General features: G+C 44.5%; 1 protein-coding gene across 6 annotated transcripts in view; it reads right to left on the minus strand.

Moving 5' to 3' along the window:
• The window catches only part of SYT16 (synaptotagmin 16), a 114,280-nt gene that overhangs the window by 91,848 nt on the left and 1,171 nt on the right, over positions 1-21,261 (minus strand). For 4 of the 6 annotated variants that reach the window (XM_036384309.2, XM_036384304.2, XM_054515153.1 and 1 more), the window contains exon 2: positions 9,426-9,531. The exons of 1 other annotated variant lie outside the window; for it this stretch is intronic. The gene's annotated coding sequence lies outside the window, so the exon portion shown is untranslated. Of the gene's footprint in view, positions 1-9,425; positions 9,532-12,013; positions 12,051-21,261 lie in introns of those variants that run through there. One more of the 6 variants, XM_036384306.2, reaches the window with a different exon arrangement.

Below are 21,261 nucleotides of genomic sequence, written 5' to 3' on the forward strand. Positions count from 1 at the left end.
TTGAGCCATCAGCTCCCATATGGTGCTTTACCTTCTGCAAGACAGGTCCAGGGAAAGTCACATTCCTGCTCTTTAGCTGTGCTGCTGCACAGATTGGATGGAGATGGAGAAGTGCCCAGGCTAAAAAGTGGTTTCCAGCATCCTGGGCCAACTTGGGCCGTCGCTTGGTATGCAAGCTGTAGAAACTTCTGCTTCTGCTAACCTCAATTCCTCCAGCCAAGCCTTCCAGACAGGCTCAGTGGATGCTGCACAGGATCTCTGTGCCCTTCCAGAGCAGATGCCCTCCACCAGCAGCATCTGTGCTGCCTCTGCCCTTGGCAGGTGCTGGCAGGAAACCGGGACAGGCGCTGGCTGCGCTTTTCCCTCTGCTTCCCCCACAGGTCTGCAGGGACAGGCAGGGAATGCTGCCTGCCCTGCTGCTGCTGGGGCTGCTCTGCCTGGGGCAGTGACACCCCAGAGCACCCCACACAGCCACCATGGGCCACTGAGAGCAAGGTCCTCATCTGCCACTCCCATTCTCCCGAACCCTCGGCAGCTTTGCAAAAATTGCTGTTTCTGCTTTGCTTGAGCAGAAAAAAACTGCTCATTGACTGTCCCCAGTCAGGGCTGTGTGCTTGCACAGTGATTCTGCCTCTCTGGGGCTCATGCAAGGGCATGCAGGAGGAGACAAAGGAAAGTAATGTGGGGATTGTGGTCCCAGCCTGGCCACCCACGGTTTGTGAAAGACACATGGAGTGAGCAGCAGAGGATGACAGACAGGCAAGAATGAAAACAGAGTATTGGATAAAGAAGAATTTCTTCTACTCTTTCCATTAAATCAAATGCACATGAGCCAACCCGTTGCACACCTGACTTATTAAAATGGCCAAGACACCCACCAGGAATGGGCCTTGCAGCTCCCTTGGCGGGGCAGAAAAGGAGGAACCAGTACGAGCCCTCTCCCTCCCCTGCAGAGAGCCAAAAGCACATTTCCCCAGTGACACCAGGAGCTGCTGCAGACACAGGCCAGGTCACTGCTCAGACCAGGCAGGAACTGCTCTGCTGGCCAGGGTGGCACAACTCAGGGTGGGGATCTTGCCAAGGGGATCACTGGGACCTACAGCAACCTCAATAACACCAGCAGCCCCTGCACCTTCCCCAGAGCAGCCTGCTAGAGCCTGGAGCACTGCAGAGCCCTCACCACTGCTACTGGCCAGGCTCTGTGGGCAGAAGTTATCAGTTCACCCCTCAGCAGCAGCACACATCTACAACCCCCCTGAGAGCCAGTGTGACCCTCCAGCTGCATGCACTGCCATCACCTCCCAGGCTGGCATGGCAGCAGACAGAACATGGGCTTTGGCTGCCTTCAGGTGACACCTGCACCCCAAACCACTGCCATGTCCTGTAGGATCAGCCCTGGGCATGGGACCTGACACATGGGCTCAGCAAACATTCATGGTCTGGCCTTGGCAATCCCAGGGTAAAACAAGCAGTGGCTGCACAAAGGGATGGGATGTGGCATGCCAGGTGCTCATCCAGAACAAGGTCAATATTGCTTGATTTTTCTTCACCAGGACCACCTAAGCTGTGCTTTTGAACTGTCATAAATTTATTCCATCCAGTGACCCAGCATCACTCACTTCCAAACCAAAAGGTAGCAGGAGCACAGGAAGAGGCTACACACCAATGCTGATGGCAGGGACAGAAACCAGGACCTATTTTGCCAGTCTGGAGGATTAGGTTAATGAAGAGATGCCATTAACACCTTTCACTTTTTCCTTTAACTTTGTACAAAGCCAAAGACAAAGCAGTGCCTACTTGTGTGATCAAAGCTGTGTTAATTATTTCAGTTCACAGCATGTTTCTACCCTCAGTTCAGCAACAGCCTTGACTTGTTCCTTAAAATCTTTAACAATTCCTGGCCTCACCCTCGGGCAGCAATTTCCTGGCAGTGCTGGGCAGAGTGTACAGTCAGCACTACCCACAGCAGCCTGCCTGGCAGAGCAGCAGAGCTGGGCTGGACTCGATTCAAAGGCTGAGGAGATGGTGAGACAGAAACCATCAATTCTGCCAACAGCCAGGTGGAGAAACAGGAGTTCCCACAGAGATTTGGGGGTAAAAAGGTCAGAAGATTTCAGGTTATCACATCCCCTGTTGTTCTCATGTCACTCTGGGAGTGCACACGCTTTTTAAATGTTCCATACACATTGCTGATTTATTGGCTGTTCCACAGGGTTTTACAGCTTTTTCATTAAACAGCAATTAGAGCAGGCAGCCAAAGTCAAGTCAGACCTGTGCACTGAAGAGGCAGAAAGTCCTGAGCAAACATTTTTTCCTTCCTCATTTTAGGCTTGGGGAAGAAAGTGACACTGGATCTAGCTGATGCTTCACCTTGTGTCTGCAGGTAGCTGCATGCAATCTTAGTGAAAATTCTTGAAAATATCATTGGCAATTCCCTTCATGTGGCTTCCTGCCCTTGTTACATACAGATATTTCAAGAACAGAGTGAAGCTCTGTGCTGACTTTTGCTGATATTGATGCACAGGGCCAGCAGAGCACCTCAGGGACACCTTGCTTTGTACCCCTCACAGAAATGCAAGCACACAGCACCTGAATTTCAGCCAAACACGCCAGCAATCCATTTGCACACTTCATCACATGGCCTCCTGCACCAGGCAGATCTGGAATCCTTCAGCCTTAATTTGTCATTTTTTTTTCCTTCTACTTTAAAGCCCAAACTCAAGTTGAGATTCCCAGACAAGAGGCTGCAAGTCCTTAGGAAGCTCAGAGGAATTATCCTCTCCAGGGAACAGCTCATCACACGAGTTGCTGCCAGCATTGAAAAGACAGTTAGGATTCTCCTGACTAATACAAAAGTACCAAAGTAGCACATAAATGCTTCCATCAAAAACCACTGTGTCTTATTTTCTAGACTGGGAGGAATCAAAGTATTGTGACTACATCTCATGTCTGGTAACTTAGTGGGGGTAAAAAAAGGGGCAATTTAAAGGCCTAGTAAAAAAAAAAAAAAAAGAAACAAAAACCAAAAAAATCACCAAAAAAAACCCCCCAAAAAACACCAAACCAAAAAAAAAAAAAGCCTGTAGAAAACATGTGACACAAAGAGATACAAAGAAAGGGGAAATAAAAAATCACTATGGATAGAATGGAGATTATCTGATCTCTGCGCTTAAATTGCAGCAAGAAAATCTGTCAGCAGTGAGCTCGATACAATTCATCTGGATGTGGGGCAAAGGGATGGATCTGTGGTCCTGCCCAGCTTTATTTTCTGTGATTATCTGTGCTCCTCAGCACTCATAATTCAGGACACACTCCTGGTGCTTGGTGTACAAAGCCAGGCAAAACAGGACTTGTTTCCCATTTTGCTCAAGCTGTAGAGCTTCCTCATGAAAAAACCATGTCTCCATTTAGCCTGGGGTCCTAAACATCCAAACAAATAAGAGTAAAAAATAACCACAACTAAACAACAAAAAAGAGAGCAATTCTACAAAAAGAAAGTCAGTATTAAAACCCATTAGGCAGAGGAACACAGCATCTATCAAATTTATTGCTTGATTTCAGGAGTTGGGAAGAGTCTCTTCATTTCCTGTACCTCTGGAGTATTTACTATGTCCCCTATGAGCTAAGTCTTCCAGAGTCATTTTAATGTCATGTTCTAAGCACTTCAGTGTTGTAAATCATCGATTTTTATCTTCTCCTCCCAATCAATGCAAAGATATTTATGCTGAACACATAAAAGCACTTGACACTACAGCGAAACCAATTACACCCTGCGAGACGTTTGCTTCTGGTCGTTGACATCATGGAATTATCCATTACACTTTGCACATGCCTGCCATTTACAGGAAAGCAGTGTGACCTTGCCTGCCTGCAGTTTGCATCCCTGCATCCTGGTGGAGCAGCAGGAGCTGGAAGCAGAGGTGTGTTGCCCTGATTTTTTTAAGTTTTTCTAAGCCTTCTGATGTTGACATTCTTGCAGCAAACTTTCTTGCACACTTTCCGTAAATAACTTATTGTTTTGCATTCTTTTATGGAGGAGGAGAAATTTGATGGACTGCTGGTTTGTCCAGTGTCATTGGAGAGGTGGCACTGTCACCCTCCAATCCGCTGTCACTTTTGGAAAACTATAAATGTTGGAGTCAGAAAATAAACTTCCCCTTTTTCTTCACCTTGAGAGCAGCGGTGTGTGCGCTCGTGTTCTTTCGTGTCCTAGGGTGACAGAGGTGCTCATCCCTGCACTGCAGGCTGTGAAAGTTGGGTGAAATCAGGAAATTCCAGCAGTTCTCATGCCAGCCCTGCTCCTGTGCTCCTACCAGGCCCTGCTTGCTGTCAGGGATGAGGTGCTGACCAGACTGTCACCGTCATATTTTCTGAAAAATCCCTTTGCCAGGATTTCTTCTCCTGGGAAGCCTCAGAGAAAAATGAAAACAATAATTATCTCATTTGGTCCTCCTGTTTTTTGCTGCTTTGGAATGTGGTTTGGAGATTGTTTATCCAACAGGTGGTTGGTTGATTGGTTCCATGTGAGTTGTTTTGACTTAATGACCAATCACCATCAGCTGTGTTGGACTCTGGAGAGAGAGTCACAAGATTCATTAGTATCTTGTTAAGCCTTCTGTAAGTATCCTTTCTCTATTCTTTAGTATAGCATAATATAATATAATATAATATAATATAATATAATATAATATAATATAATATAATATAATATAATATAATATAATATAATATAATATAATATAATATAATATTCACAAAATAATAAATTAGCCTTCTAAGAACATGGAGTCAGATTCATTCCTTCTTGCCACCGTGGACCCCAGAAAATACCACACCAGAGAGATTTACTTCTGGCTGCAGTCACCCTTCCCTCCACAGCCCCAGGGACAGTTTGGAAAACTTCATTATGGCTCTGTGTTTGCCAGTGCTTCAAGGATGGCTCCCGCATCCCCCTTCTGCTGAGTGCCAGGCAGGTCCTTCTGTCTGTCCCCACTCCCACACACCAGGCTGGCAATGACTGCATCAAACTGCAGGGCAGGCAGGCACTGAAGCACCTGCGAATTGTCTAGAGCACCCCAGGATCCCCTGTGGCTCCCATACTCCCTGGCACTGGCAGACAGGTTCAGGGATGAGCCAGCAGCCAGCCCTTCTCTCTTGGCAAAACTGCAAGAGACTTGTCAAGTCTCAGAGAGATTTGCATTCCTGACGCCCACCAGTGCCTGTCTTGCACTCTCCAAGGTAGCAGCAGCAATTCACACCATCCCAGCAGAGCACTGACAGGTCTGTGCTCCCTGGAAAAGGACCCAGCCCCAAGGGGTCTCCCAGCAGGTGCTGCTGTCCCATCCTCAGCATCAGATTCTCCCCCATGTCCCCTGCTCAGCAATGGGAAGGAGCTTTCCTGCCACGCTGTGACTGGCAGTGATGTGCCCTGCTGCCACACAGCTCACTGCTTGCTTTCTCACAAGCTGGACAGAAAAAAGTGTTTCCCTCAGCACTGACACAGCCAGCATTAGCTGAGGAATAAGTGTGCTGAGCGGGACCATGCAGGAGTGCTGTGCTTCCCCTAGCACTGACAACTTTGCTGTGCTTTCCCCAGGCACTGCTGCCAACTTTGCCTTTCCACCTCAGGTGCTCGCTCAGATTTTCTCTGAAGTTGGTACATGCCTGTAGCTCCAGCAGGTGAGGAGCAAGCCCTCACAACTTGCTCAAGTGAGCTGAAATTGGTTTTAAAACCTTGCTAAGATCTTCCAGTGTCAAAAGTAACGCCAGTAAAGTTGGGGAGCTGTGATGGTTACATCAGATCCAGACTGAAAGCCATGAGCACAGCTTTAATGAGAGCACATAAAGAAAGGGAGTATTAAACTCCAGATCGTTCTCTCTCCTTGCAAGTGCAAGAATTACAAAAGTAGTGACACCAGCAGAAGCTTTAGGGCCCAGAGTCATCATGTTTGCTTTTCTATACTCCCAACTGACCCAGCTGAGTGAGGCAGAATTATCTCTCATTAGCAGAACAATTAACTTTCTGTGTGCCCAGACACTGCTTACACTGAATCTATTTTAAGTTTCTGGACTTTTCCTTAGAGAGTGTTGAGGGCTTTACCTCTTGTTGTTAAAACAGGCAGAATTCAGCCAAGTTCTCTGCAGATCACCCCCATTAACAGGAGGCCAAATCACTGAGGGGGAAAAAGGGCAATAAAAAGCACCACTGTATTTAAAAGCCAACAACCATATTTTGACTCTCAGATTTTAGGAAGAACAAAATCCCTCCCCCCTATTATTTATCCACTTCTGAACACCTGGAGCATCAGGCAGGCAAAGGGATTGTGTGAGAACACCAAGCAGAAAAGATGTCCCTTATCTTAAAGGAGCTGCACACAAAAGAAATGCTAATGACAACAACTTGCAGCACATCCATTCAATGGCATTAAGCCCTTTGGCTATCTCCCTTCTCCAAAAAATCAAAGCAGTCTTAAATAATAACAGTATGAAATTAAGCTGATTTCTTGCTCTTTAATCTAAATGAAGACAGCACACATGGCTCAGTTTTAAACCATAGAGGAAATAACAAGCTTCATTCAGAAGGAGGCTGTGTAGACAGGAATTTGGCATCGTTCTGTTAATCTGCTTTACAGTCATACCTTATTTAATTAGGAAACACATAGGGAAATTAATTGGTACAAACAAAAATTAGCAGTAATCTCTACTACAGTAATAGCTATGCAGCATTCATCAGACAGTCTGATTCACAAAGTGTTACCAACAGGTCTCCTACTTGAAAATTCTACATTTTGGTGTCTGAAAACCAGGGTGGTCTGACAGGCAGCTTGCTCAATTCACCTGGACAAACACCACCAGCAGCAGCTCTTCCAAAAACCATAGAGAATGTGGATAGGTACTGCTGAAAAAGAGAATTAAGTCACAGTAGAACTGTGGCATTTGTAGGTCTCATGTACCTTCTCTTTAAAGGCAGAACTGGAGAAAATGAAGGAAGCAGAGAGAAAGGAGAGAGGAAACACTGCTTTCTTTGTTTGAAAAAGGATTCTTCTGGAAGTATGTATAAGCAATTTTCCTTCCCTCTGGTCCAAATGAGAGCATCTTATTTTTCACCTCAGTTATGTAAAGTTCTCTCTGTTACCCACAGCCCCTCCCTTCCTCTCATCATCTCTCATTTGCACAGATGAACAAGATGTTCTCTACTTAGAAAACAAACAAATAGGTATTTCAGAAGCATCAGTTACCTAATGCTGAGCCCACATACAAATCCTTTGCATTCACCCAGAGGAACTGCTTGGGGTAATCTTTTCTGTCACTGTGATATTTTCTGAAAAATGCCTTTGCCAGGATTTCTTCTCCTGGGAAGCTTCAGCTTCTCCCTGTTTTGCTGCTTTGGAATGTGGTTTGGAGACTGTTCATCCAGCATGTGAATTGTTTTCATTTAATGACCAATCCTGGTCCAGCTGTGTCGAGGCTCTGAGGCATCACGGGTTTTTATTATTCATTCCTGTTAAACCTTCTGGTGTATCCTTTCTCTTTCTTTAGTATAATTGTAGTACAGCATAATATAATAGAATATGATATTATATGATATAATATAATATGATATAAGCCTTCTGAGAACATGGAGTCAAACTCTCATCTCTCACCTCATCCTGGGGACCCTCACAAACACCACACTCCTCTTTCCTGCTGTGAAAGGCAGTCGAGTTTAATTTGGAAGAAGTGTTGCTACCTTGAAAGTTGATAGAAATCCCTCCTGTGCTGCCTTACAAGGGGGTGCTGGTGGCACAGTCCTGGCTCAAACACCTCTCTGCAGGATTTCAGCCCTGATTCCTCCATGCCCAGCCCTGAAAGACCTCATCCACATGAGCAGAACAGTCCACACAGTCTGGAGACATGAACTCTCTCACAGAGCAAAAATCCCTGCCAAGTGCTCATTAAATAATCAGCCAGCCATATATGAGCTGTTTATGGGGTAGCAAGGAGCTCCTGAGCCCTTCTGACAGCAGGAGCAGGCTCCAGGCTGTGGCTCCACACCCTGAGGACCAGGCTGACACCCTCAGTCACCCTCCTGCCATCCTGGATGCTGCCCTGCAATATCATCAGCAGGCAGGTGTGTGTGTGTGTGTGTGTGTGGCACATCTGAGCTCCCACCTGAAGGGAATTCAAAACATTCCAGCACAAGGAAATGTTGCTTCAAGCTGTGCTCTGCTGGCACAATGATTTATTGATTTATCTCTCTACAAGGGAAACAGGAGCACATCCAGTCAAAGGATGTGTTGCATTATAAGGCTGTGCTGGAGAAGGGGAAAGACAATGTGAAAACAAATAGTTCTTATGTGGACTCTGCTAGGTGCACAGGAGGGGTGAGCTTTGGTGTGCTTGTTTCCTTAAATTGTACAAAAATATCATACTTTTTTTTTTAAAGAGAGTAAAACCTTTTCAAAATTAGTACAGCCTGTCTAATGTTCAAAGCTCCTCTAAAAAGAGGGCTGAGTCTTCTGGGTGCAAAAAAAATTTCATCAATCAAAACTCCCTGTGAAATAACAAAAACTAATGCATAATTCTACCTTCTTTTTATCTGTTTTAAGCACCCATCCTGCAGAGTAGGATTCCTGTGAACGGATCCGGGAGGCTCTCCCTTCACAGGGATGCTGCACTGCCCTCTAGAGCCCCCTCTCACTTTCTCATTCCAGCATCGAGGCAAAAATTCTTACAAAATCGGCTCTAAAGACACCACAGAGGGGAGTGCTGTCTACCAGATATGAGGCACGGACAATAATTAAGACAAGAATTTAGGTTCAAACTCTTCAGGTGGCTGTCAGTGTATTTTGGACAATATTTCACCTGCTCCTGCCTCTATTTAGGAAGGCAACATCTATGAAATAAGGTATGGCCTTTTAGGAAGGACTTTCAATATCAAATAAAAATTTGATAATAAAATTTTAAAAAGAAATAGAAATAAATATTCTAACAAAGAAAAAATAAATATTGTATTTTTAATTACTTGCTCCTTTCCCCAAAGCCACAACTCTTCCTGTATCTTAGATCACAGGATGAAGAATCTACCTGGTCCTTTCAGGATGGAAAATTGCTGTGCTCAGACCTGCTGCATGCAGATTCTGTGTAGTGCTAGAGAAAAACGGATCTTGCTCCTACGAGTGCTTTGCTTTGATTTAAAATTAATTTTAGTTCCTTTCTCTCAGATTCATAATGAAAGATCCTCCAACACAGCTCACTACCATACCTACATACCTTCAAGCAGCTGAATGTAATAATTTTTTTCCATTCATAATCCAGCAAGGAGAGGATAAAACACACCTTAACCCTGACATATCAAACTACATCAAATGTCTCTGTCAATATCACATCCTAACAGCCACATGGACACATTTGCATCACCCTTGTAGCAGGAGGTGGGCTGGTACCTCATCCTTCTCCTCTGGCATTGGCAGAGCATCTTCTACACATCATTCCAGACCTCCTGCTTCACACCCACACGCTGTCCCCACAGGTGATGTCTGCCTTGATGTCCTGAAAGACACAATTTTGCCCACAAAAAGGTGTTGGTTTCTCTGGGCCTGGATTGAAGGCACTCCAGATGTAGTTCCTGTTCAGACTCAGGTGTTTATTATTTCTTATCAGCCTCACAACCATGAGTTCTGCAGCTTTTCATTACCAAGGCACAAAATAGCTAACTATCTCTTTGTTACAAAGTATTCTAAGACTAAACTATCCAATTAAGAAAGGACACACAGATTATTTTCCCTTTTAACCCAATAACTGATCCCTGGAAGCCTGCAATGTGGACTTTTCTGTCCAATTACAAAACATCACCCAAACCCATGGAGAAGCATGAAGAAAAAGGTAAAGAACAACCTGCCTGCACCCTGAAACTTCCATCTTGCTTCATATTTATTTCTATATTCTAAAATCCCAAACTCTAAGTTTTCCACCCTGTGATATTACACACTTCTAACCAACTACACACCCATAATCCCAGTACTATCAATCAATTTTGGAAGCCTGTTCCACGACCTCAGGTCAAATGCAGTGTTCTCTTGTGGGTCTGAGCCTTTAAGCACAGAAAGTTTAAAATTCTCAGCAGCCAGGATTCCAACAAAAAGGGGATGAAGTAAGGACAGGACCTTTTTGGTTTGGTTTGTCACTGCTCACATCAAACTGCACGAATGCTGTGGGAGAGGATTCATTTCAAGCACATGACAGGACGTGTCTGAAGGGACACAGGCACACAAAGTGCCCTTCAAAAGGCACAGAGATGTGGCTGAGCCACCCTCCTGCTGTCCTCTGCAGCACCTCAGCAACACCACTGAGATCAGGTCTGGAGAAGGAGGGCTCTGCTTCGTGAGCCACGCAGGGAAACGGGAGCGGGAATAAGGAGCACTGAGGAAAAGGCAAAAAAGAGAGAAGAATGGCTGCCCAGTTGCTAAAAGACATGCTGGGAATTACAAAGCCAGGGCTGCTGGGATGCTCTCAAAGAGGTTTGAGTTTATATTCAGACTTACAGAGCCACAGGAAATGCAGAGTCTCTAGAAGATGCTCCTGAATCCAGATCAAGTGCTGGATTACAGTGGGTGCATCAAGGACTGCATTTTGTGCATGCCATTTCTAGTCTCAGAGGAAGGGAGCAGCACAGGACACATCTCTTAAGAGTTTTTCTGGCTACATGCCAGTGTCTGGAAGAGGACTGAGGTCTCAGGGAGGCATCACAATCCCTTAGTCTCTAGCAAACATCATAAAATATTCAGTAAGTCAGAGATTTAGGGTTATTCTCTGAAGTTTAGCTGTTTTGCTGAGCTCCACATCATCTCTGCTGCACCCTGTCCCACCAACCTTGAGCTTGCACAGAAATTACAGCACATTAAACTCACTCCATGGCCTAACCAAAGCACCTTGAGTGGCACTGAGCCTGCTCAGGAGATCCTCCATCTCCTTTTCTATTAAAGTAAGAAAAGATCACCTGTCTGCTAGAACAAACTCTCTCCTGGATGTCACAAACATGGCTCTGAAATCTTTAACTTACCAAGGCTCAGTGTAACCACATCCCTGCTCCCTCTCATGACACAGGGACTTCCCAAAGGCAAACTTACTCTGCAGCTCCTCTCCCTGCCCCTCTCCTGCAGGCTGGATCCCCAGGAGCACCCTTGGTTCTCTCAGTTTGGGTCTGAGCTTGGCTCCTCTCAGGTGGAAACTGGAAGGAATTTGCACTCCCTTCCCTGCTGCTCTGTCCTCAGAGCTGTGCTGCAGTCTCTATCCAAGACAAAGTTGGAAAGATTTTAAGTTGGCCAAATGTACATCACACTGAGTCACACTCAATTAACCTAATCAAGAATTTCTCTAATCAAAACATACGTTTCTGGGCTGGCAGTTTCTGACTCAACCACAATTCATTCAATCTTAAGGAAAAATCATTAGAAAAACCATCTGTTCTCCTGAAATAGAGGAGCTATTTTTGTGTTCATAATGAGCCCAAGTAATTATAAAACAAGTGGAGTGGGTTTCAAAAAGAAAAATAAAAAGAGCGGGTAAGATAGCTGCTACCTTGTGATTATCATGGTGCTAACACATTTCCAGCCATGTGGAGTTCAGGCCTTACACTCCTCACCTTATTATGCAACATGTGACCCATTGTCATCCCATTAGCACAGTAAATGCTACAGGGAGGCACTGGGGGCAGAGTGCAGAAGAGTGAGATTTGGTGAATGAATATTTACATACTAGAACTGAACAGCAGCAGAATCCCAAAGTTAAAGTTCTCAGAGGAAATGGTGACAAGGTCCCACGCAACTGCTATTTTTATGTGCCAAATTCAAGACTTCATTCCTCAAAATCATCAGTCAGTTGACACCTAATCCTAGGGGATCTGACATTTTTTGCATTAAAATTCCCTGGGCACCCACCTGCTCACAGAAACCATGACAGCATGAACCAAAACAGCAGAACCCTTTCATACCTAATCCTCCCCATAACCCATAGCACAGAAACTTCTGCCTACGTTTCCTGCTGAGATCATCCATTACTGAAGAGATGAAGCACCATGTGAGATCATGTGGGCAGCACTTTTCCTTTCCAGCATGGCTACAAGGTGGGCCAGTGCAGCATTCACATTCTCTGAAAAAATCCCTTCGCCTTGGATTTTTCTCCTGGGAAGCTGAGAAGCCTCAGGGAAAAGGAGAACAATTCTTATCTCATTTGCTTCTCCTCTGTTTTGCTCACATGTTTGGAGATTGTTTCCCCACAGGTGATTGTTTCAGTGGATTCTGGTGTGAGTTGTTTTGATTATTTGGCCAATCAGGGCCAAGTTGTGTTGAGGCTCTGAAAAGAGTCAGGAGTTTTCGTTATTAGCTTTTTAGCATTCTGGAAGTATCCTTTCTGTATTCTTTAGTATAGTTAGTATAATATTCTTTAATATATTATAGTATTATAAAGTAATAAATTAGCCTTCTGAGAACATGGACTCATATTCATCATCCCTGCCTTTATTGGGACATTTCCCTGCAAATACAACAGGCCAGCCCTGAGGGGAAGTCCTGGCTTTGCCTAGAAGGATCTGAACCCCACCATCCTCACTGCCCCGGCCTGTGGGACCCTCCTGAAGAATTCTCTCTCAGTAGACCCTGCTGGAGCTGCTCCTTTCAGAGGTTCAGTGGACCAAAGAGAAAGGCCAGAGGAGCAGAAGCCCATTGTGAGGGAGCCTCCTGACCCTAGGCAATCTTGACTTTTTGCTCATGCTGCAGTGGTTGCTGCTGCCAGGCACAGAGAACATGGGCAGCAGCTCAGGAGTCTGAAGCTCCTTTTTCCAGCCCAAGAAAGGGGCACATTCTCCCTCTGTGCTGCTCTGCCTCTCACATTGATTGACTTAGAGCAGTCCACACAGGCTGCAGGGCTTCCCAATGTGGTGGTGTTCACAAGGGTCCCAGGACGAGGGAAGAGATGAGAATCTTGACTCCATGTTTCAGATGGCTGATTTATTATTTTATTATATATATTATATAAAAAGAAAATGATATATTAAAACTATACTAAAAGAATAGAAGAAAGGATTTCATCAGAAGGCTAGCAAGGAAAGGAGGAATGAATAACAAAAGCTTGTGATGCTGAGAGTCTGAGCCAGCTGACTGTGATTGGCCATTAATTAAAAACAACCAACCTGGACCAATCAAAGATGCACCTGTTGCATTCCACAGCAGCAGATAATTATTGTTTTTCTTTTCCTCTGAGGCTTCTCAGCTTTCCAGGAGAAAAATCCTGGCAAAGGGATTTTTCAGAAAACATCATGGCAACATCCCATGGAGACACCTGGCAGCTCATTGGGTCTGTGGGACTGCTCTATTTCAGGTCTGACAGAAGTTTCCCATGGACCTCACTGCAGGGTCTGGGAAGGAAACCTTCCCTCAGCGTCCCCAGCTCTTGAGTGAGTAAGCCAACACAACTCCCAATTTTCCATCCTCCTGGAGGGAGGTAGGGGAAGTGAAGAGGGTAAAGAACTAAACCAAAAAAGCAAGGAAGCAATGGGAAGGTAAATGGGGAGGAGAGCAGCTCTGGAGATCTGTCCTTGTGCCTTCAGCAGGCAAATAAATGACTGCACAGCCATTGCTGTGGAAGCACTGAAAACAAATGTGCCCACTACAATCACTCCTTCCCCACTTTGAGATTTCCTGTTGGGAATCCTTAAATCCATTCCTTTCCTCTAAAAGGGGGACCTGCAGCTCTGTTCCCAGTGTTGCTAGCCCATTAAAGTTATTTGCTGTTTTTCTTGACTCTGTAGCACTTGGACCCAAGTTAGCACAAAAGAGAAGGTCAGCTTTGTTTTACATTTCTGTTTCTAGCTCCTGGTTTTGCAGGAGAAATATCTGGAAACCAGAGGTGAGCAGAGTAAAGGTCAGTCATGGTGTGTATGCTTTTTGAGACTTAAAACTAGTGATTTTTCAACATTAGCTTGCAGGGTTGGGAGCAAGTGGCAACAATGTCACCTTGACATCTTCACAGAGCCTGAAGGATGTAATTCTTGATAGGACAAGGAGTAGTGGCTTCAAACTGAAAGAGAGAAGGTTTAGATTAGATATTAAGAAGAAATTCTTGTCTCTGAGGGTGTTGAGGCCCTGGCACAGGTTGTTCAGAGAAGCTGTGGCTGCCTCACCCATGGAAATGTTCCAGGCCAGGTTGGATGGGGCTTGGAACAGCCTGGCCTAGTGCAAGGGGATGGCAGGGGAGTTGGAACAAGATCATCTTTAAGGTCCCTTCCAACAGAAACCATTCTGTGACTCAGACATACCTGAACCAATTTTCAGAGTGGCAAGGAACAGCACATCCCCTCTGCCCCACCTGACCTCCACAGCACACAGCCCAGTGATAAAGAGAAAATCATGAGCAGCACCAGAGCAGGACACATTGAGTTCTGCCAGCATAGACAGGACAGTTTGAGGGCTCCTCCTGCAGGGACAACTTTCCATTTGTCTTTGCTAAATTATAGTAAACTTACTAAATCTGTCTTTACAAAATTTTGTCATTTTGGACAGATCAGGTCCTGTGGCCTGGGTTGCTGGGTAATGAGAAAGGTGAGGTTGCCAGAATTTGGGCTAAATTGAGAACATCATCAGATACAGTCAAGACTCTGTAACTGGGTGTGGGATGTCATGGACATATTTTATGAAAAATTCTTTTGTTAGGATTTTTTCTCCTGAGAAGCTGAGAGGCCTCAGAAATGAAATGTAACCAATGGTTATCTGCTGCTGTGGAATGCAACAGGTGCATCTGTGATTGGTCTCATGTGGTTGTTTTTAATTAATGGCCAACCACAGCCCAGCTGTCTCGGACTGTCTGGTCAGACACAAGATTTTATTATCATTCCATTCCTTCCTTTCCTTGCTAGCCTTCTGATGAAATCCTTTCTTCTATTCTTTTAGGATAGTTTTAATATATCATTTTCTTTTAATATAATATATATAATAAAATAATAAATCAGCCTTCTGAAGCATGGAGTCAAGATTCTCATCTCTTCCCTCATCCTGGGACCCCTGCAAACACCACCACATTGGGATCACTGTTTTCCACCCCTGAAGTGTCCCTTACATATGAATAAATGTGTAATTAATGCACATCACATGGTTCAGCCCATGACAACACTGGCTTGTGGCTCCTGGAGCCAGGCAGGACAACCACTCTGATACACAGCAGGAGCAGCACAGACAGAAAAACCTGCAGGTTCTCAGATCCCTCACTCTGAACTGCCCCAAAAAACACAGCAGAGCTTCCCAATAGCAAATCATGGCACCAGAAACACACTCCCATTTGTTTACAGGCTGTCTTCCAACTTCAGTACAAAATACATTCTGTTTCCACTGAAAAGTCTGTGGTACAACAATCATATAAAATCCAAGTAAAACTGGGTAAACAATTATTAATGTTATACTGAAATGCAGGGAGCGAACCAAGCAATTCAAACTGCAGAACAGAACCCAAAGCACTGCTGCAAAATGCTGTGAGCATTTGTACATCTCACCTCTTACAGCTTCAGTAAAAACTCAACAAGCTTTTACTCTGAAGTACAGCAACAGAACCTCCTGGATTAATTTTTCAGCAGGGCTCCCAGCACATTTGTGTCCCCCACATGATGACCAATGAATATAACTGCAGTGTTGATGCTATAGAAATTATTGAGTCATTTTTGCACCCAGAAAATTAAATAATTTGTAACTCTACCATGTTTCATGGAGCATACACATCTTTTTAAGTCTTTAAAGGCAAGTATCACAACTTTACCAACTAAAATCTACACCTCCATCAAACAACAAGAGGTATTTTACCTAAATGTGTAGGTCTGAAGTAAATAATGAGGCAAAAATATCAGCTGCTATAACAAATCTAGTCCTTGTGGCAATGAATAAAAATGCCTTCTTTCCTTCTATCTGCTCCTCTGGAGAGAAACTCTGAAGATTTCAAGCGCTGCAAAACAAGAAAGAGGACAAAACCCACCCACACATGAAGCATTTTGTGTGATTTCTATGGTGATTGTGTTGTTCTTCAGGGTTGACTCAAAGGTTTTAAGCTCAAAGCATAACCAAGGCATGTTATGCAAAATGGCTTTCAGACAACAAACCCTCTGAAGTATTTTCAACAAAAGTTATTGATGGAAAATGTTGGTTCCAAAGAGCCACTAGGAAACAAGAGAGAAGAAATACCCACTCTAGAACAGTGCTTCATGCCCCCCTGCCATTGTCTGAAAAATACATAACAAATTCTTTTCTGCAGACAACAACCTCAAGATGCCAATAACTGCCTTTAAAAAGTGGCCCAAATATTTACCTTGAGATCAAATTCACATTACCAGCAGGAATCAGCATTGTGTAGATGCCTTCTCTTTGCAGAATCCCTCTCCCCACACTGGTAGAAATAATGCCTGGGAAAGGAGAAAGTGCCACACCCAAGAGCAATAAATTCTTTTAGAAAGCTCTCTTCTTTCAATTGCAGTGAGACACCAAAAGGACCTGAGTAGAATTTGTTACAATTACTGGGTTTTTGTTCAGCCACCAAACACTTTTGTTCCAGCAGAGCAAGCCTTGGTTGTCAGGATAATGTGGTGGGAAACGTTTGGGGGAATTTTTTTTAAATTTATGTACATTATCTGAATATGCTCCCTAAACACTTCTGAGATGTAAACCACATTTTGATTTTCCACATTTTTATAAGAAGTGTTAAGTGTTTGAAAACTCTTGTTTTAACCCAAAATAAGTAGTTCTGGCTTCTGAAAACCTGTTGGTTTTTTTGGTTTTTTTTTTTTCCTAGAGTAACAACAATCTTAAAAACACACCTGCCAGCTGTAGGAGTAAGCACTATCTGCTACTCAGGGTCCCTGCACTGCTCATTTCACCAGGGAGCACCACAGAGGTGATTCCAAGGCAGAAATGGGGACAGGGTTAATGAAGAGATGCCACCCAGCTGCCCCACACAGGCATGCAGTGCAGTGCAGCTGTGACCCCACAAGCAGAGGGATCACCAGTGTCATTTTGTGGGTTTGTGTGCAGGGTGGGCTCTGGGATACCCTCCCAGTGCCCCTTCTTTGGCCAACACTGTGTCTGTCCTCCTCAGCCTGTCAGCTGATGCAATCAGAGACTTTGTTTGGGGTCTTGTCTCCTCTTGGCACTGCTCTTCTCAGGACTTCACAAATGGCATCTTGTCCCCTTCATTCCCACTGAGAAGGCTGCCACAAGGTCACTTTTCCTTGTTTTAACCAAGTCCTGCATGTGCTGATGTATAATTATATTCATTTGTGTAAAATAATTAGTGTTAATATAATTGGTAAAATTTTTATGAAAATTTAGTAAGGTATGTATACACATTTACTTATATATGTAGTGTAATTTATAAAAAATTTCATGTATCTTTTCTAATCTGTTCCTGTACTAACAGCCTTGTCTTCTTCCTTGCTATAAATACACTCAAAAATGATCAATTATTATTTTTTCTATCAACTCAACTTTACTTACAAACCAACTATCACACCCCTCAGTTTTAACTGACTGTTTACCCACCCATTGTTCAACCCTCCAACACAAAGCCAATCTCTCTGAAACATAAAAAGAAAGTATCCAAGGAGTTCATTCCAGACAGCACAGATAACTTAGCACCCCTGATTGATTAAAGCATGCCTAATTGGATTTGATTACAGCCACTGTCACAGGCTGGGTGTATCTGGTTGATAACCATATTCTCCTCTGCTTGGGAATTCATCTCCCAAGACTGCACAAAGAACACTCTGAGCCAAGTCAGAGTGCCCAAATAAGAACCAGCCACACCAGTCTGTAGAGGCAGTGGCTTGCCAGCTCTGAGGCAGCTTAGACTCAGCCCTTGCTGAATAATTGATCAAACTTTCTGTGAGCCATCAACAGCAGATCACACAAAGGGGACACGAACACAAAATCTCCTTAGTGACTACTCAACCCCATCAGTCATGACATCAACCTACCTAAGGCACATCTGAGGCTGCTTTTTCAAAACAAAGCTGCCTGGTGTTTTTAGAAATGTGCCCTGATAATTATGACTGCTCCTCTTTGTTTAAGAGACGTCTCTACAACTGAGCAGCTCCGTGGAAGGATGTACCCAGATGGGACTCACTTGTTCCCCGCGTGCCCAGGAAGATAAAGAACACTCCAAGAAGGCAAATAAACATCCAGGCTCCTGCAGATGGCTCCCTGAGGAGGGGTGGCATCATTACTTGGAGCAAAGGCAAGGCTCAGTGCTGCACTTCCCAAAACCTGACACAGCTGGAAGAGCTCTGGCTGCTTCCAGCGCACCCTCAGCCACCCCACAGCCACAGCACTTCCTCCATAATCACCCCTCTGCACTCAACAGGACCCATTTCATGGTGACAGGAGCAAATTAAACCAGGGCTACAGCCCTCAGTAATGAGGCTACAGGGATGCATTCAGCTTAAGGTGCCTTGCAACCTCAAAAGTATTTGGTTTAGCATGGAGGTGTTTGATAGTTGGTTTGTAAGTAAAGTTGAGTTGATAGAAGAAATAATAATTGATGATTTTTGAGTGTATTTATAGTAAGGAAGAAGACAAGGCTGTTAGTAGAGGAACAGATTAGAAAAGATACATGAAAATTTTTGTGAATTAGACTACGTATATAAGTAATGTGTATATGTACCTAATTAAATGTCTATACAACTTTTACCAATTGTATTAACACTAATTACTTTAAACCAATGAATATAATAAGAACTCACTTTTGCCTTCAAACCTCTAAAAATGTTATTCTAAGCCTGGCTGTAGGATTCACAAGACCAGCAGCTCTTTGGCTTCTGAATGCTCTCTGCACCTTTGTAACTGCAGCCCAGTTCTTCAGTGAAGCCCTCTCCATCCTCTCCTCCAGGACATAGAAAGGTGCCTATCTTTGTGAAAAACCAACTCTTCTCAGAGAATATAGCATCTCAGCATCCCTGGAGAATATCCCCCCCACCCCTTGAATCAAAACAGGAAGGAAACAGATTTTGAATATTCTCCAATTTACTTTGAGGTCTGACTATGTGCCTAAATGTTCTCTCCCAGGGACAGGTGCATGGGCACAAATGCAGGCTCTTTGTGGAAGCACCTGTGTTTCACATGTTTAGGAAAGAAGATGCAAGTGCAATCAATATTTTCTACAAAGCAGACATTTCTTAAGATTTGCTTTCAACACAGCCAGATGTGATGCAGGTCTATTATTAGCAACAATTTAGGCAATGTTGCATCAAAATGAAACAATAATCAAACCAAACCAAGATACAGTGATGTGAACTTTCAAATGGAAGTCAATATACTTCCAGTATTTAGAAACTACTTTGAAGAGTCACATGTATGTTTCCTCTTTTAAATATATTCTCTTGGGAGATCTTTGACTTTAAAATATACAGAATGGTCTTACTATTATGAGGAGACCGTCAAACAATGAAATCATTTAGGCTGGAAAAGACCTCTGAGATCACCAAGCCCAACCAGCACAGCCAAACCCATCACTAATCCGTGTCCCCTAGTGCCACATCCACACTTCCTTTAAATCCCTCCAGGGATGGTAACTCCACCACTGCCCTGGGCAGCCTGTTCTGATGCTTGACAACCTTTTCCACTATTTTTTTTTCCCTAATATCTAATCTAAACCTCTTCTAGCACAGCTTGAGGCCATTTCCTCTTGTCCTATTGCTTGTTTCCCACACAGCCTGACCCCCACCTGGCTCAGGGAGTTGTAGAGAGTGAGAAGGTCCCCCCGAGCCTCCTTTTCTCCAGGCTGAGCCCCCCCCCAGCTGCTCCTCATCAGATTTGTTCTCCAGACCCTTCCCCAGCTCTGCTCCCTCTCTGCACATGCTCCAGCCCCTCAATGTCTCTCTTGACATGAGAGGCCCAAACCTGAGCTCAGGATTCGAGGTGCAGCCTCACCAGTGAGAGCACAGAGGGACACTCACTGCTCTGGTCTGGCTGGGCACACTGTTCCTGGCACAGCCCAGGTGCCTTTGGCCTTCTTGCCCACCTGGGCACATCTGGCTCGTGTTCACTGCTGCCAACACCCCCAGGGCCTCTTTCTCCAGGCAGCTTTCCAGCCACTCTGCCCCAGCCTGTGGTGGTACATGGGTTCTTGTGATCCAGCTGTAGGACCTGGCACTTCACCTTGTGTCTCATAAAACTGGGCTTGGTCCATCAATCCAGCCTTCCCCATCCCTCTGCAGAGCCTTCCTTCCCTCCCAGCAGATCAGCACTCCCACCCAACCTGATGCTGTCACCAACACACTCAATCCCTTCATGCAGATCATCAATAAAGGGCTGAACAGCACTGGCTCCCACAGCTTTAATTAAAACTGCATTAGAAATGGAGTCAAATGATCCACAGCTCCATTTGGCCCTGACCTGAACTGTGTCCAAGCTAAACTCATTTCCAGTTGAGCTGAAGCCATAGTGACTGGAAACCAAACTTCCCTCACTTCTGATCCTTGAGCCAGCAGGAACAATGAATTATTCAGCAATTAAACCAGGGCAGACAGCTGTAAAATGGATCTCTGATCACCTCAAGTCATCACTGCCACCTCTTCTGGCAGCCCAGAATCACAGAGGGAGAGAGAATTTCTGGCTCTTTCTGCCTTTCTCAGAGGAACAACTCTGACACAAGGACAGAAGTGGGCACTACCTGAGCCCTCAGGATGCCCTTGCTCTCCTCCCAGAGCTCCCCAGACAAGACAATCCCTGGTCCTGCTGATGGTGCCACTGCTCCATACAGGTACAGGAGAGGCTGGCATCTGCTGAGGTTGGATATAAAGCCAAACAGAACAATACAGATTTTCCCACTTCAATAAAAATCATAGTTTAGATCTAAGTGGAATTTAATACAAGTAAACCAAGTCCAAGGAATGCCAATTTATTCATTTTAACATCAGGCTTCCCTCCAGTCTTTTTCATTTCAGGTTATTATTTCTCAATCAAAACATTTAGCAATTTTCAAACAGGTGAGGAGTCAACTGTCAGACATGGATCCCTGCTGTAAAATCTAAATCATGGAAGGACAGATTCTGCAAAAGTGTACTAATACTACTCTAAACAAACCAGGTTAGTTCCTAATTCTGCTAAGGCCACGCTGAAGCACCAAATGGCTCCATGCTGTGGAAAATCCACAACTCCACCCGTCAGCCTGGGCCTTGCCTGGGATGACCCTTCCTGAGGGACACAGCCTTGAAAGAAAATGAGGAACAGCAAACACAAAGGAACATCACCAAAT

This window comes from Molothrus ater, chromosome 6 (genome assembly GCF_012460135.2).
Source record: "Molothrus ater isolate BHLD 08-10-18 breed brown headed cowbird chromosome 6, BPBGC_Mater_1.1, whole genome shotgun sequence".
Classification (NCBI taxonomy): Eukaryota; Metazoa; Chordata; class Aves; order Passeriformes; family Icteridae; genus Molothrus; species Molothrus ater.